Here is a 12007-nt window from a genome sequence, read left to right on the forward strand (position 1 = left end):
CGCCGGCGCAAAGTCAGGTAAGACTCTGTTGCCAGAGTCTTAGTTGCTGCTGCCACGGGCGAGGCGGCCGCAACTGAATTTCGGCGCTGGGGCCCGTCGCCATGGCAACCGGGACGCTGCGCACACCGATGACGTCATCGGTGCCGGCGCAGCGCTACCGGTCTAGCGCGGCGGAAGGGCCCCAGGCAATTTCGGCGCCGGCGCCAATTGCAGCGCTCGGCCCTCTAGCGCCGCAAAAGCGGCGCTAAGGCAACTCAATTTCTAGGCCTATGACTCTATGACACTGGCATGGAAGGTGGCATCTTCAGAACAGATGCGAAGGAAACGGAGAAACTAGGAGAATGGAGTAGAGTCCTTACAGGAAGGTGGGAGAAAGTGTAATCAAGGTAGCTGTGTGAGTCAGTGGGCATATAGTGGATGTTTGTCAATAGCCTAGCCCCAGAAATGGAGACAGAGAAGTCGAGGAAGGGAAGGAAAGAGTCAGAGATGGACCATTTGAAGGCGAGGGAAGGGTGGAAATTGGAAGCAAAGTTTTTGAAATTTTCCAGTTCGGGGCGAGAGCAGGAAACAGCACCAATATAGTCATCAATGCAGCGGAAAAATATGTGAGGGAGGGGACCTGAGCAGGACTGGAACAAAGAATGTTCCGCATATCCCACGAAAAGGCAGGCATAGCTAGGACCCATGCGGGTTCCCAAAGCAGCACCTTTTATTTGGAGGAAGTGAGCGGAGTCAAAGGAGAAGTTGTTCAATGTGACAACAAGTTCAGCCAGGTGGAGGAGGGTGGTGGTGGATGGGGACTGGTTGGGCCTCTGTTCAAGGAAGAAATGGAACGCCCACAGGCCATCCTGGTGGGGGATGGAGATGTAGAGGGATCCATGGTGAAATGGAGACGGTTAGGGCCAGGAATCTGGAAACTGTTAAAATAGCGGAGGGTGTCAGAAGAGTCGGGGATGTAGGTAGGAAGAGACTGGACAAGGGGAGAAAAAAGAGTCAAGAGAGGAAGAAATCAGACTTATCCATTGCACTTCCCTGGTGCCTCTTTAAGGCATTTTGTATTGCTATTGGTTTGAATCAGAACTGATTGAAAATTGTGCTTTTGCCTGGTTACACTGAGGGGCAGGTCAGGCCCATGGATCATGTAGTGTGCAAAGATTTGTTGTACTTACATTCAGTCAGTCCCCATCCAGTGATATAACAGGGAAAATTATCAGGAAGGATTCGACCAGGTAATGGAAGATTAGCAATCTGCACATATTGGTTAATAATAACTGGCTCTAGCAGATAAAGCAAAGCGATATTGTTCCTGCAACAAGAGAAAGGGCACAGAATAAAGCACTGGATAGTCAAGAAGGTCCTCCCCAAACTTACCCTGTTAGTGGTTATGGGGATATGTCTAGACTGAGATGATCCATTAATGTACCAGCCATAACTTGCTGCTGGGTATGGGGATGTTTGCCTGGAGGGCACATAATGGTGGTTGAGTTGTGAAGAATGAATTATTGATGCATATTCTGGATTTTACGCGATGACCTTTGGTGATCCATGGAGTATTTAGGCAAAAAAGATTTGTATTAATATAGGGTTGATTTTAGTCTTTACCACCTGGTGTTAAGCATCGCCTGGATGGAGCACAGAGAGGATAATCTTATGGGGAGGATTGCATGCCTAGTACTGACCCTACTGGATTTTCTCTCCATTAATTTAAATAGAGGAAAAACCAGGCAGGAACCCTCCTCCGCAAGTCTTTCCTTTCTATGCTCCATCCAGACAGTGCTTCAAGCCCAGGCAGTGAAGGGGAAAAACTACCCCTGTATCGCTCAGAGACTTTTCAAAGAACTTCATGTGCAATTAATTATTTTGAAGTGTAGAGACCATTATTATGTGAGGCTTTGTTAGGAATGTGAATTTTTATAATATTACTGTTCCCCAAGAATGAATCCACGCACAGTCAGACGCTTGAAGGTTTATTACGTGTTAAATTAACCTGAACATACTAACCACCAACAACCTGATGTTACATAGGGCGTTGTCATAGAAGAAGAATCCGTTACAGGCAGCTGAGCACAGCTTTACACCTCCCTTTGTGATCATGATCTCACTTCTTTTATACTATTTCTAAGCTGTTCTAATCCATAGTCTTTCATATACATAACTCTTTATCCACTTTCGGTACCATCCCATATCAAAATGTCTTAGGTGCATATGTTCCCAAAGTTGCACACAAAGGATTAATATTTTGGTTAGAAAGGCCTGAGTCTCCAGTTGGGGTAATAAGGTGAATCTAAATGTAAACATGTGCCAGCTATCCTTAGAGACTGCTGTAATAACCTTTGGTACAGATACACTGTCGGTCTTTCAATTTTAGAGCTTTTAAACTACAGAAATAATCTAAGAAAATGGAATATAAGTAATTATTTTGTGTAAAATGGTTTCCCTTACTATTTCTCAATCTTCATCTTTAACTGTTTCTCTCAGAGCACTGGGTTGCTATTGTGATCTGTAGTGGAGCGTATTGTGCATGATGTCTGGAGGGAGCATGTTTGATGGGCTTTCTTATTCCATGCTTTTTCATATTCTGATTCAAATGCTCCTGATATTCATGTCACAGCCTATCGTTAAGGAGCAAGAGAAGCATATCTCCACTTCCTCTGAAAAGTAAACAACTATGAGAAAGCTCAAATATCTTCAGACCATAAATAAGTTGTGATGGAAAAGGAACATTAGCCTCCCCTGCATATCTTTACACCTCCGTTTAGCCTGCCAAAAATAACTTTCAAAACACCTTATTTTGGGTTACCATAGATACCTAGGAGGGTATATGTTGCTCCTTCAACATAGAAAACAGCTGGGGATTTTCAGATTTAATCTGAGTAATGTTAGAACAATTGAAAAGCAGGAACCATCTCGATTACCATTATAAAAGAGATGTAATGTGTCACTATAATGGACATAACCTAAATGTTATTGGGACATTCCACCAGACAAAAGCCAAATTACCGTAGTTATGGAAGATCCACCTGGACTCTTGAAAAGAGAAGGGGTTCTTAAGAAACTAGTTATCTGGTAGAGCTAAAAAACTATAAAAATCTGGAACTCTCTCCCCAAATCTGGAACTCTCTCCCCCAAAAGGCTATGGATGCTGGGTTAATTGAAACTTTCAAGACTGAGGTCAATAAATTTTGTTAGGTAAGGATATCAAAGGATATGAAGCAAAGGTGGGTAAATGGGATTGAGGTACAGGTCAGCTATGATCAAATTAAATGGCAGAATGGGTTTGAGGGACTGAATGGCCTACTCCTGTATCCATGTTCCTATATTCCTATAGACGTTTACAGCACTGCTGAAGGCCATTTGGCCTATCGTGTCTATTCCAACTCTTTCTTAGAGCAATCAAAATCTAAACCTATTGCCCTACAGTCTCTCCACAGACCTGTATTTTCCTCTATTCCATAAAAGATGCAATGGTGTCTACCTCAACTATCTCCTGTGGCAAAACATTCTATGCTCTAACAACTCTCTACAAAAAGAAATTCCTCCTAATCTTCTCCTCATTCTTTTAGTGACAAATTTTAATGACTCCTTGTCACTGACTACCCAACCAGAGGAAATAATCTTTCCCTATTCACCCTGGTAGTTGGCACTGGTGGCTCTTGATTTGATTGACAACTCTTTAGGATATTTATGCAAACAGACCAGGCCTCTCCTCCTCTTTGCCCCTTAGAGTCATAGGCCTAGAAATTCAGTTCGGACGCTATTGCGGCGCTAAAGTCGGGCGCTCGTCAAATTTAGCGGCCGCCGGAAAGTGCAGGCGAGCTCGCCGAAATTCAGTAGATTTGGCCAACTTTTTGGCCGAGCGCTGCAAAAGGCGTTGGAACCCTGTGTTCAGGCGCTAATCCGGCGATGCAGCCTGATAACGCCGATTCCGGGCGCAGCGCAGGTGCGATCATGTGGTGAGTGTCAGCAGACACCCTGACGCCGGCCAGCTCTTAAAGGGGGAAGGGTCAACTTTGACTGCAGCCACGCCCTGCATGCTGTAGCCCTGCAACTAGGCCTCAGGACTGGTTGTGTGCCATATCAACGCCTGGAGGTCATGGAGAGGGCCCGTGAAAGAGCCCAGCGGTTCTCTGAGCATGCGCTGGGTGTGCTCCTTCATGGGGTGCGCAAAAGAAGACGGGTCGTGTGCCCGGCTAGTGGCAGGAAGGCTCCCAGGAGCCAGTTCAGGGAGGCGTGGACCAAAATTGCCCGGAGGGTCTCCTCCAACTCCGATGTTCCCAGGAGTGCGGACCAGTGCCGCAAGAAATACAATGACCTATGTCGGCTGGTCAAGGTGAGTACCCTTTCCAATGTCCCCCTCATCCTTGCATGTGCACCTCCCATTAGGGCCAAAGGGACATCCAAGGTCTAATGCCCAGCCCTGCTGCCGCTGCAATGACACTTGCATGTTAATCAATAGCTCTTTCTGCACTTACCACACTGTGCAAGCTATTCCACCATGGGAGGCCTCACACACAGCTACAGGGCACCACACTGTGCAAGCTATTCCACCATGGGAGGCCTCACACACAGCTACAGGGCACCACACTGTGCAAGCTATTCCACCATGGGAGGCCTCACACACAGCAACGGGGCACCACACTGTACTTAGACGCCCTCCTTTCTCTTGCAGGCCAAGCTGGCGAGGAACGCCAGGAGCCTGCGTGTCACTGGTGGAGGCCCTCGCGATTACCAGGAGCTAACGGCTCTGGAAGAGAGGGTGGCCCGACTGCTGCGTCACCCGGTGATTGGGCCTGTGGCGCTCGGCGACGCCGACCCTATACTGGAACCCACTGGTAAGGACAGGACCGGGTGCACCTCTCTCCTTGCCCTCGCGCATCAGATCTACATCCTTCCCCACTGGCCGAAAAATGCGCATAATGCACCAGTGCGGCCTCCCTCGCTGTCGGCCTGTCCTCACTCTAAAGCTACACTTGTGCCTTCCTGCTTTCAGCTGGTGAGGAGGAGGTGCTCCCTGAAGCCCACACAGCCAGGCCCTCGGAGGAGGAGGACGTCGAGGAGCAGCAGGAAGGCGCCACCTCGGGGGAACCCTCCTCCGCTCCAGGAGATGGCAATGAAGGGGAGACGTCTGGCGTGCCGGAGAGCCAGGGGGAGGCGGGGGAGGGGAGCCCCGAACCTGGTCCCAGTGGCATGGACGGACGCGGCAAGGCTCCGGCGGCACACCAGCCTTCTGCCCAGAGGGGGGAGGCGGTGGAGGGGAGGGCAGAACCTGGTCCCAGTGGCGTGGCCGCACGCGGCAACGCTCCGGCGGCACGCCAGCCTTCTGGCCAGAGGGTGGAGGCGCCCTCCAGTCCGGACTCGGACGTCGCCCAGGAGGTGCGCCTCCTGGACGAGATGTCGGCGGCGTCGGAGCGCCGGCACGTCGAAATCATGGAGGTGGTGGCACAGATGCCTCACGCCATCGAAAGCCTCGCTCAAAGTGTGGTGGCTTTCGGCCAATCCCAGGCCAGGGGCCTAGAGCTATTCGCAGCAGCGCACGCCAGGGGGGTGGAGCTCCTTGTGGCAGCGCATGAGAGGGGGGTCGAACAACTCGAGGCAGCGCAGCACGCCAGTCGCCAGCTGAGAGGTGCTGTGCAGACAATGGCACTGCAGATGCGGGGACATGCCGGCGCAGTTGGGGCACTGACTTCTGCCACCCTCGCACTGGCGCGGAGGCGTCGCCAGGCCAGCCGCCGCCCTGCTGCCGCACACCGGTCTGGCGACCAACAGATTGGCGCGCTTGCTCCCCGGCCAGGCCAGCCGAGTGCACGTGTGTCTGGCGCCCAGCACGCGCCTGGCATCACCCACCTTGTCCCCATTGGTGCAGGCGAGCCTGCGACTCCCCCAGCCAGGGTGCAAGGAGCTACTGCAGCCAGTGAAGAGGGCCACCCACAGCTGCAGCAGCCACCAGCCGGCCCCTCCCGGGCCCGCCCTCGTGTAGGCCGACCCCCAAGGGCATCTGGCGAGACGCCTTGTCGCCCTGAGGATCCTTCCCCCAGCCTCGCCACAGCCTCACGGCCCAGCTTGAGGCGCAGCAGCAGGACGGGCCGGGGCAAAAGACGGCTGTCGACAGACTCGCCCTCTCGCCACACCGAATAGAGTGTGTTGAGCGAGGGTTTGGGTGATGCGGGGGCTTCTGTTCTGGGGGGCATTATGTGGTTTGGTTTTATGGGGGTCTTTGTGTTGTGGGGGGGGCTTGTTTTTGTTAGGCCAGTGACGAAGGCCATTTGGATGGTGATGCTATGTTAGTCCTCCCCAGGTTTTGGGAGTGACAGAAGTTTGTTACTGTTTTTTGGGGGTCTTCTCTGTTTTGCTCTTCCATGTGGGAAGGGCCCTGAGTTTTTGAAATAAAGATGTTTATTTATTCACCATGTGCAGGTGTCATGTTTCAAGTGGTTGTTGGGTTAACCGGCTGAGGGCTTGCGAAGCGGCTGCGTTCAGTGGGCCAGGCCATTCCCTGACAGGGGGCCTAGAAGTGTCGAGCAATAAGCCCCCGGCGGACGGCCCTTGGACCTTGTCGCTCCCTCCTGGCCTGGTGCTCCTCCTCCTCAGGGTCCTCCTGCTCGTCCTCCTGAGGTGGTGGGGCAATGTCAGGTGGCAGTGCCTGAGTCCTGCGGATAGCCAGGTTGTGGAGCATGCAGCACACCACGACGAACTGGGAGACTCTATCCGGCGAATACTGAAGAGACCCGCCCGAACGATCCAGGCAACGGAACCGTTGCTTGAGGACGCCTATCGTTTGCTCTATTAGGTTCCTTGTGGCTTGATGGCTTTCGTTGTATGCCAGCTCCACTGGGGTCCTGGGCGCGCGGAGCGGGGTCATGAGCCATCTGCACAAAGGGTAGCCCTTGTCCCCGATAAGCCATCCCCTTGGTGGAGGCTGTGCCTGGAACATGTCAGCCACAGTAGTCTGGCGCAGGATAAAGGCATCGTGGCTGCTTCCTGGGAAGCGGGCATTGACAGCTAGGATGCGCTGCCTGTGGTCACACACCAGCTGCACATTTAGGGAATGGTAGCCCTTCCGGTTGCGGTATTGCTCAGCATTGTGGATAGGTGCCCGCATAGCCACATGCGTGCAGTCAATGGCGCCCTGCACCATGGGGAAGGCCGCGATCCTGGCAAATCCGAATGCACGCTGCTCCTGCTTGTGTTGGGTCATGGGGAAGGAGATGAATTGGTGCCTCCTCGCGAAAAGTGCTTCGGTGACCTGTCGGATGCAGCGATGTGCGGCGAACTGGGAGATGTTCGCGATGTCCCCAGCAGCGGCTTGGAAGGAGCCGCTTGCATAAAAGCTGAGAGCCACCGTGACCTTCACTTCCACCGAGAGAGACGCCCTGGACATGAGCTGTGGCTGCAAATCTGCATGAAGCAGCTGGCAGATCTCTTCAACCACCTCCCTTCTGAAGCGCAGCCTCTTAACACAATGCGCCGCAGTCATGGTGAGATATGAGACCTGCTCCCGGTATTGCCTGACTGGGTAAGGCCTACGTTGGCGACGCCTAATGGCCCCTCTGCGTCTAGGCATGCCTGGCCCTCTCTCAAAGCGTCTGCGAGCGCTTCGCACAAAATGTAGGAACTGAGGGTTGGCCCCCCATGCAGCCCCCATTACAAAGTTCCAAACAGCAAATCACAAGGATGCAAATGTCAAAGCACTGGCTAGAAGCCAAAATACCTCTCCTATGGTGTCCGAAATCAGTAATCTCTGTGCCTTGCTCTCTGTGCAGAAATCCAAACCAGTCAAGTCATTGCAGCGAAATGGCTGGCTTTTATGGGTGAGTGGATGTGCCCTTTAATTAGCGCTCCCCCGAATCCCACAGGGCCTCTGTTGAGTTCCATTTCACAGTTCTTAGCAGCGCCACGGCCACATCGGCCGGGCGCCACTGAATTTCCGGTTTGGGGCGCACAAACGGCGTTGCACGACGGAATGACGTCATAAGATGCGCGCGCAGCTGAGCGGGCGCTAACACTTTGCGCCGGCGCTAAAGCCCAGCTGAATTTCGGCGTAGGCGCAGATCCGGCGGTGCCCGGGCGCTAAGTGGATAGCGCCGGAAATCTGGCGCTAACGGCTGGCGCAAACAGCTGAATTTCTAGGCCCTAGAGTCATAGAGTTATACAGCACAGAAGGAGGCCCTTCGGCCCATCGTGTCTGCGCCGACCATCAATCCCTGTCCAGTCTAATCCCATTTTCCAGCATTTGGTCCATAGCCTTGTATGCAATGGCATTTCAAGTGCTCATCCAAATGCTTCTTGAATGTTATGAGGGTTCCTGCCTCTACCACCCTTTCAGGCAGTGCGTTCCAGATTCCAACCACCCTCTGGGTGAAAAAGTTCCTCCTCAAATCCCCTCCAAACCTCCTGCCCCTTACCTTGAATCTATGCCCCCTTGTTATTGACCCCCCTACTAAGGGGAAAAGTTCCGCTTTATCTACCCTATCTATGCCCCTCATCATTTTGTACACCTCAATCAGGTCCCCCCTCAGCCTTCTTTGCTCCAAGGAAAACAACCCCAGCCTGTTTAGTCTTTCTTCATAGCTGAGGCGCTCCATCCCAGGTAACATCCTGGTGAATCTTCTCTGCACCCTCTCCAAAGCAATCACATCCTTCCTATAGTGAGGTGACCAGAACTGCACACAGTACTCCAGCTGTGGCCTCACCAGCGTTTTGTACAGCTCCATCATAACCTCCCTGCTCTTATATTCTATGCCTCAGCTAATGAAGGCAAGTATCCCATATGCCTTTTTAACCACCTTATCTACCTGTTCCGCTGCCTTCAGGGATCTATGTACATGTACACCAAGGTCCCTCTGACCCTCTGTACTTCCTAGGGTCCTACCACTCATTGTGTATTCCCTTGCCTTATTTGTCCGTCCAAAATGCATCACCTCGCACTTTTCAGGGTTAAATTCCATTTGCCACTTTTCCGCCCATCTGACCAACCCGTTTATATTGTCCTGTAGCCTGAGGCTTTCCTCCTCGCAATTTACCACCCCACCAATTTTCGTGTCATCTGCAAACTTACTGATCATACCTTTCACATTCTCATCCAAATCATTAATGTAGATCACAAACAGCAAGGGACCCAGCACCGATCCCTGAGGTACCCCACTGGACACAGGCTTCCAGTCACAAAAGCAACCTTCGACCATCACCCTCTGCCTCCTGCCACTCAGCCAGTTTAGGATCCAACGCGCCAAGGCACCCTGGATCCCATGGGCTCTTACCTTCTTGACCAGTCTCCTATGCGGGACTTTGTCAAAAGCTTTACTGAAATCCATGTAGACTACATCAACTGCATTTCCCTCATCCACACACCTCGTCACCCCCCTCGAAAAATGCAATCAGATTGGTCAGACATGATTTACCCTTGACAAAGCCATGCTGACTGTCCCTGATTAATCCTTGCCTCTCCAAGTGGAGACTAATTTTGTCCCTCAGAATTTTTTCCAATAATTTCCCTACCACAGATGTTAGGCTCACTGGCCTGTAATTCCCTGGTTTATCCCTGCTACCCTTCTTGAATAATGGTACTACGTTAGCTGTTCTCCAGTCCTCTGGTACATCCTCTGTGGCCAGAGAGGTTCTGAAAATTTGTGTCAGAGCCCCTGCAATCTCCTCCTTTGCCTCACACAACAGCCTGGGATACACCTCATCCGGGCCTGGGGATTTATCCACTTTTTGGCCTGCTAAAACGCTAGTACCTCCTCCCTCTCGATGCTAATGTGTTCAAGTATGTCACAGTCCCCTTGCCCGATTTCTATGTCTACATCGTCTTTCTCCATAGTGAACACAGATGCAAAAAATTCATTTAAAACCCCGCCTACATCATCTGGCTCTACACACAGATTGCCACTTTGGTCCCTAATGGGCCCTACCCTTTCCCTGGTTATCCTCTTGCCCTTAATATACTTATAAAACATCTTAGGATTTTCCTTTATTTTGCTCGCCAGTGTTATTTCATGGCCCCTCCTCGCCCTCCTAATTTCTTTTTTAAGTATGCCCCTGCACTTTTTATACTCCTCTAGGGCTTCCTCCGTCTTTAGCCTTTTGTAACTGCCAAAAGCCCCCCTTTTTTTCCTAATGCATTTTTGTATATCCCTTGTCATGCAAGGTTCCCTTTGCTTGTTGGTCCCACCCTTGACCTTTACAGGAACATGTTGGCATTGTACTCTCTCTATTTCCCTTCTGAAAGTCTCCCACTGCTTTGATGTGGATTTTCCTATAAGTAGCTGCTCCCAGTCCACTTTGGCCAGATCCTGCCTTATCATATTAAAATCGGTCTTTCCCCAATTTAGAACCCCTTATTTCCGGGCCGTCTTTGTCTTTTTCCATGACCACCTTAAATCTCACCGAATTATGGTCACTGTCGCCAAAATGCTCTCCTACTGACACTTCCACCACTTGCCCGGCTACATTCCCTAGAATTAGGTCCAGTACCGCCCCCTCTCTTGTAGGACTTTCTACATGTTGGCTCAAAAAGCTCTCCTGGATGCACTTTAAGAATTCTGCACCCTCTAAGCCTTTCACACTCTGACTATCCCAATTAATATTGGGGAAGTTGAAATCCCCCACTATTATTACCCCTATTATTTTCGCACTTCTCTGGACTGAGTCTTTCTTCTGTCACCCTGTTTAGAACTGATAGAACTGTGGTGAAGGTAACTGTACAATAGTGTGAGCGTATATGGTTATAAATTGTACTTGCCTGTAATGTGCTGTAACTCTAATATTTTTGGTTGTACAGAGTGAGCCCTGTTCTGTTGGTAGGAGGCAAAATAGAATTATTGGGGTCATTTTAACTTTTGGTTTTAGTGTAAAATGGGTGAAATTGGATGGGCTGCTCACTATACACCATTCCTGATTTTCCTTGATTTCATGATGGAAAGGAAAATCGGGGATGGTGTATAATGCGCAGCTAATTCGATATTGCTTGTTTTACACCAATGCACAAAGATAACATTAGCCCATTATGTTGTGTGTTTCATTATCCATTGCTTTCTGTAATAATGTCAGAAAGTATCTATATATATAAAAGAGTTTGTCTGTTTGTCTGTCTGTTTGTCTGTCTGTCTGTTTGTCTGTCTGTTTGTCTGTCTGTCTGTCTGGCTGGCTATGCAATCAAAAGTTATAGAGCGTACCTACACATATGTTATATCAAAAGAAAGCTTATCATTAGGGGAGTCTAATGGGCATATTTACATTTTGGTCAGACAAAAATTGTTCGGACAGTATACAAAAATGTTTCAAAAAACGGCAAAATTTCGCTCATTAGCGTTGAGTGACGTGATGGTTGACCAATCCTACAGCGGATTAACCTGATGGTTGACCAATCGGTGCGTCACGGGGGGTGTTTCATTGCGTGTGTGGGCGGGGCCTAATCCTTCTGAGCTGAGGTGAGTGGCCGCCATCTTGATTCCTAACTATTGATTTATTTTTCCCACTTTCTGTGTGTTTATTTTGAAATATAGATTTCCAGCAAAAAAAAAAGTTGGTTTTAAAAGAAAAAAAAAACCTTTTGCAAAGGGGACTTGGGCTTTCCCCCCCTCGGCGGTGGATAAGCTGCCTGCAGGCCTCAGGCCTCGAAGCCTCGGCCTCTCCTTGCCAGCCACGCCCGAGCTAGGCCCCGCCCGTCCCGCTGGGCCCACGCCGCGATTGCCGCCATCTTGGTAAAGGACGGCAGGGCGGGACTGAGCCGAGCATAGCCATCGCCGCCATCTTGGTAAAGGCTGGCGGGGCGGGAGACAGCGCGCGCGTGAACATCAGCGGCGGCCCGGAGCACCGACTTGAGCTAAGGTGAGTCCGGCCGGGCCTCACGTGCTAGACCGCGCACCGGCCGGCCCTGAGGCGCCGATCCGCACACGGGGGCTTCGGGTCACCACATCCGGGCTCTGAGGAAAGGGAGAGAGAGCGGGGGAGGGAGGGAGAGAGAGGAAATCGGGGGGGGTGGAGAGCGGGAGGGAGAGGGGGGAGGGAG

At 51.0% G+C, this 12007-nt stretch overlaps 1 pseudogene; it reads right to left on the reverse strand.

Annotated features, from left to right (window-relative positions):
* LOC147114667 (chymotrypsin-like elastase family member 2A) overlaps positions 1–12007 on the reverse strand; it is a 55062-nt pseudogene that overhangs the window by 24124 nt on the left and 18931 nt on the right.

Source organism: Somniosus microcephalus, chromosome 7 (assembly GCF_052327205.1).
Source record: "Somniosus microcephalus isolate GS21.2 chromosome 7, FLI_Smic_1.0, whole genome shotgun sequence".
In the NCBI taxonomy this organism is placed as follows: domain Eukaryota; kingdom Metazoa; phylum Chordata; class Chondrichthyes; order Squaliformes; family Somniosidae; genus Somniosus; species Somniosus microcephalus.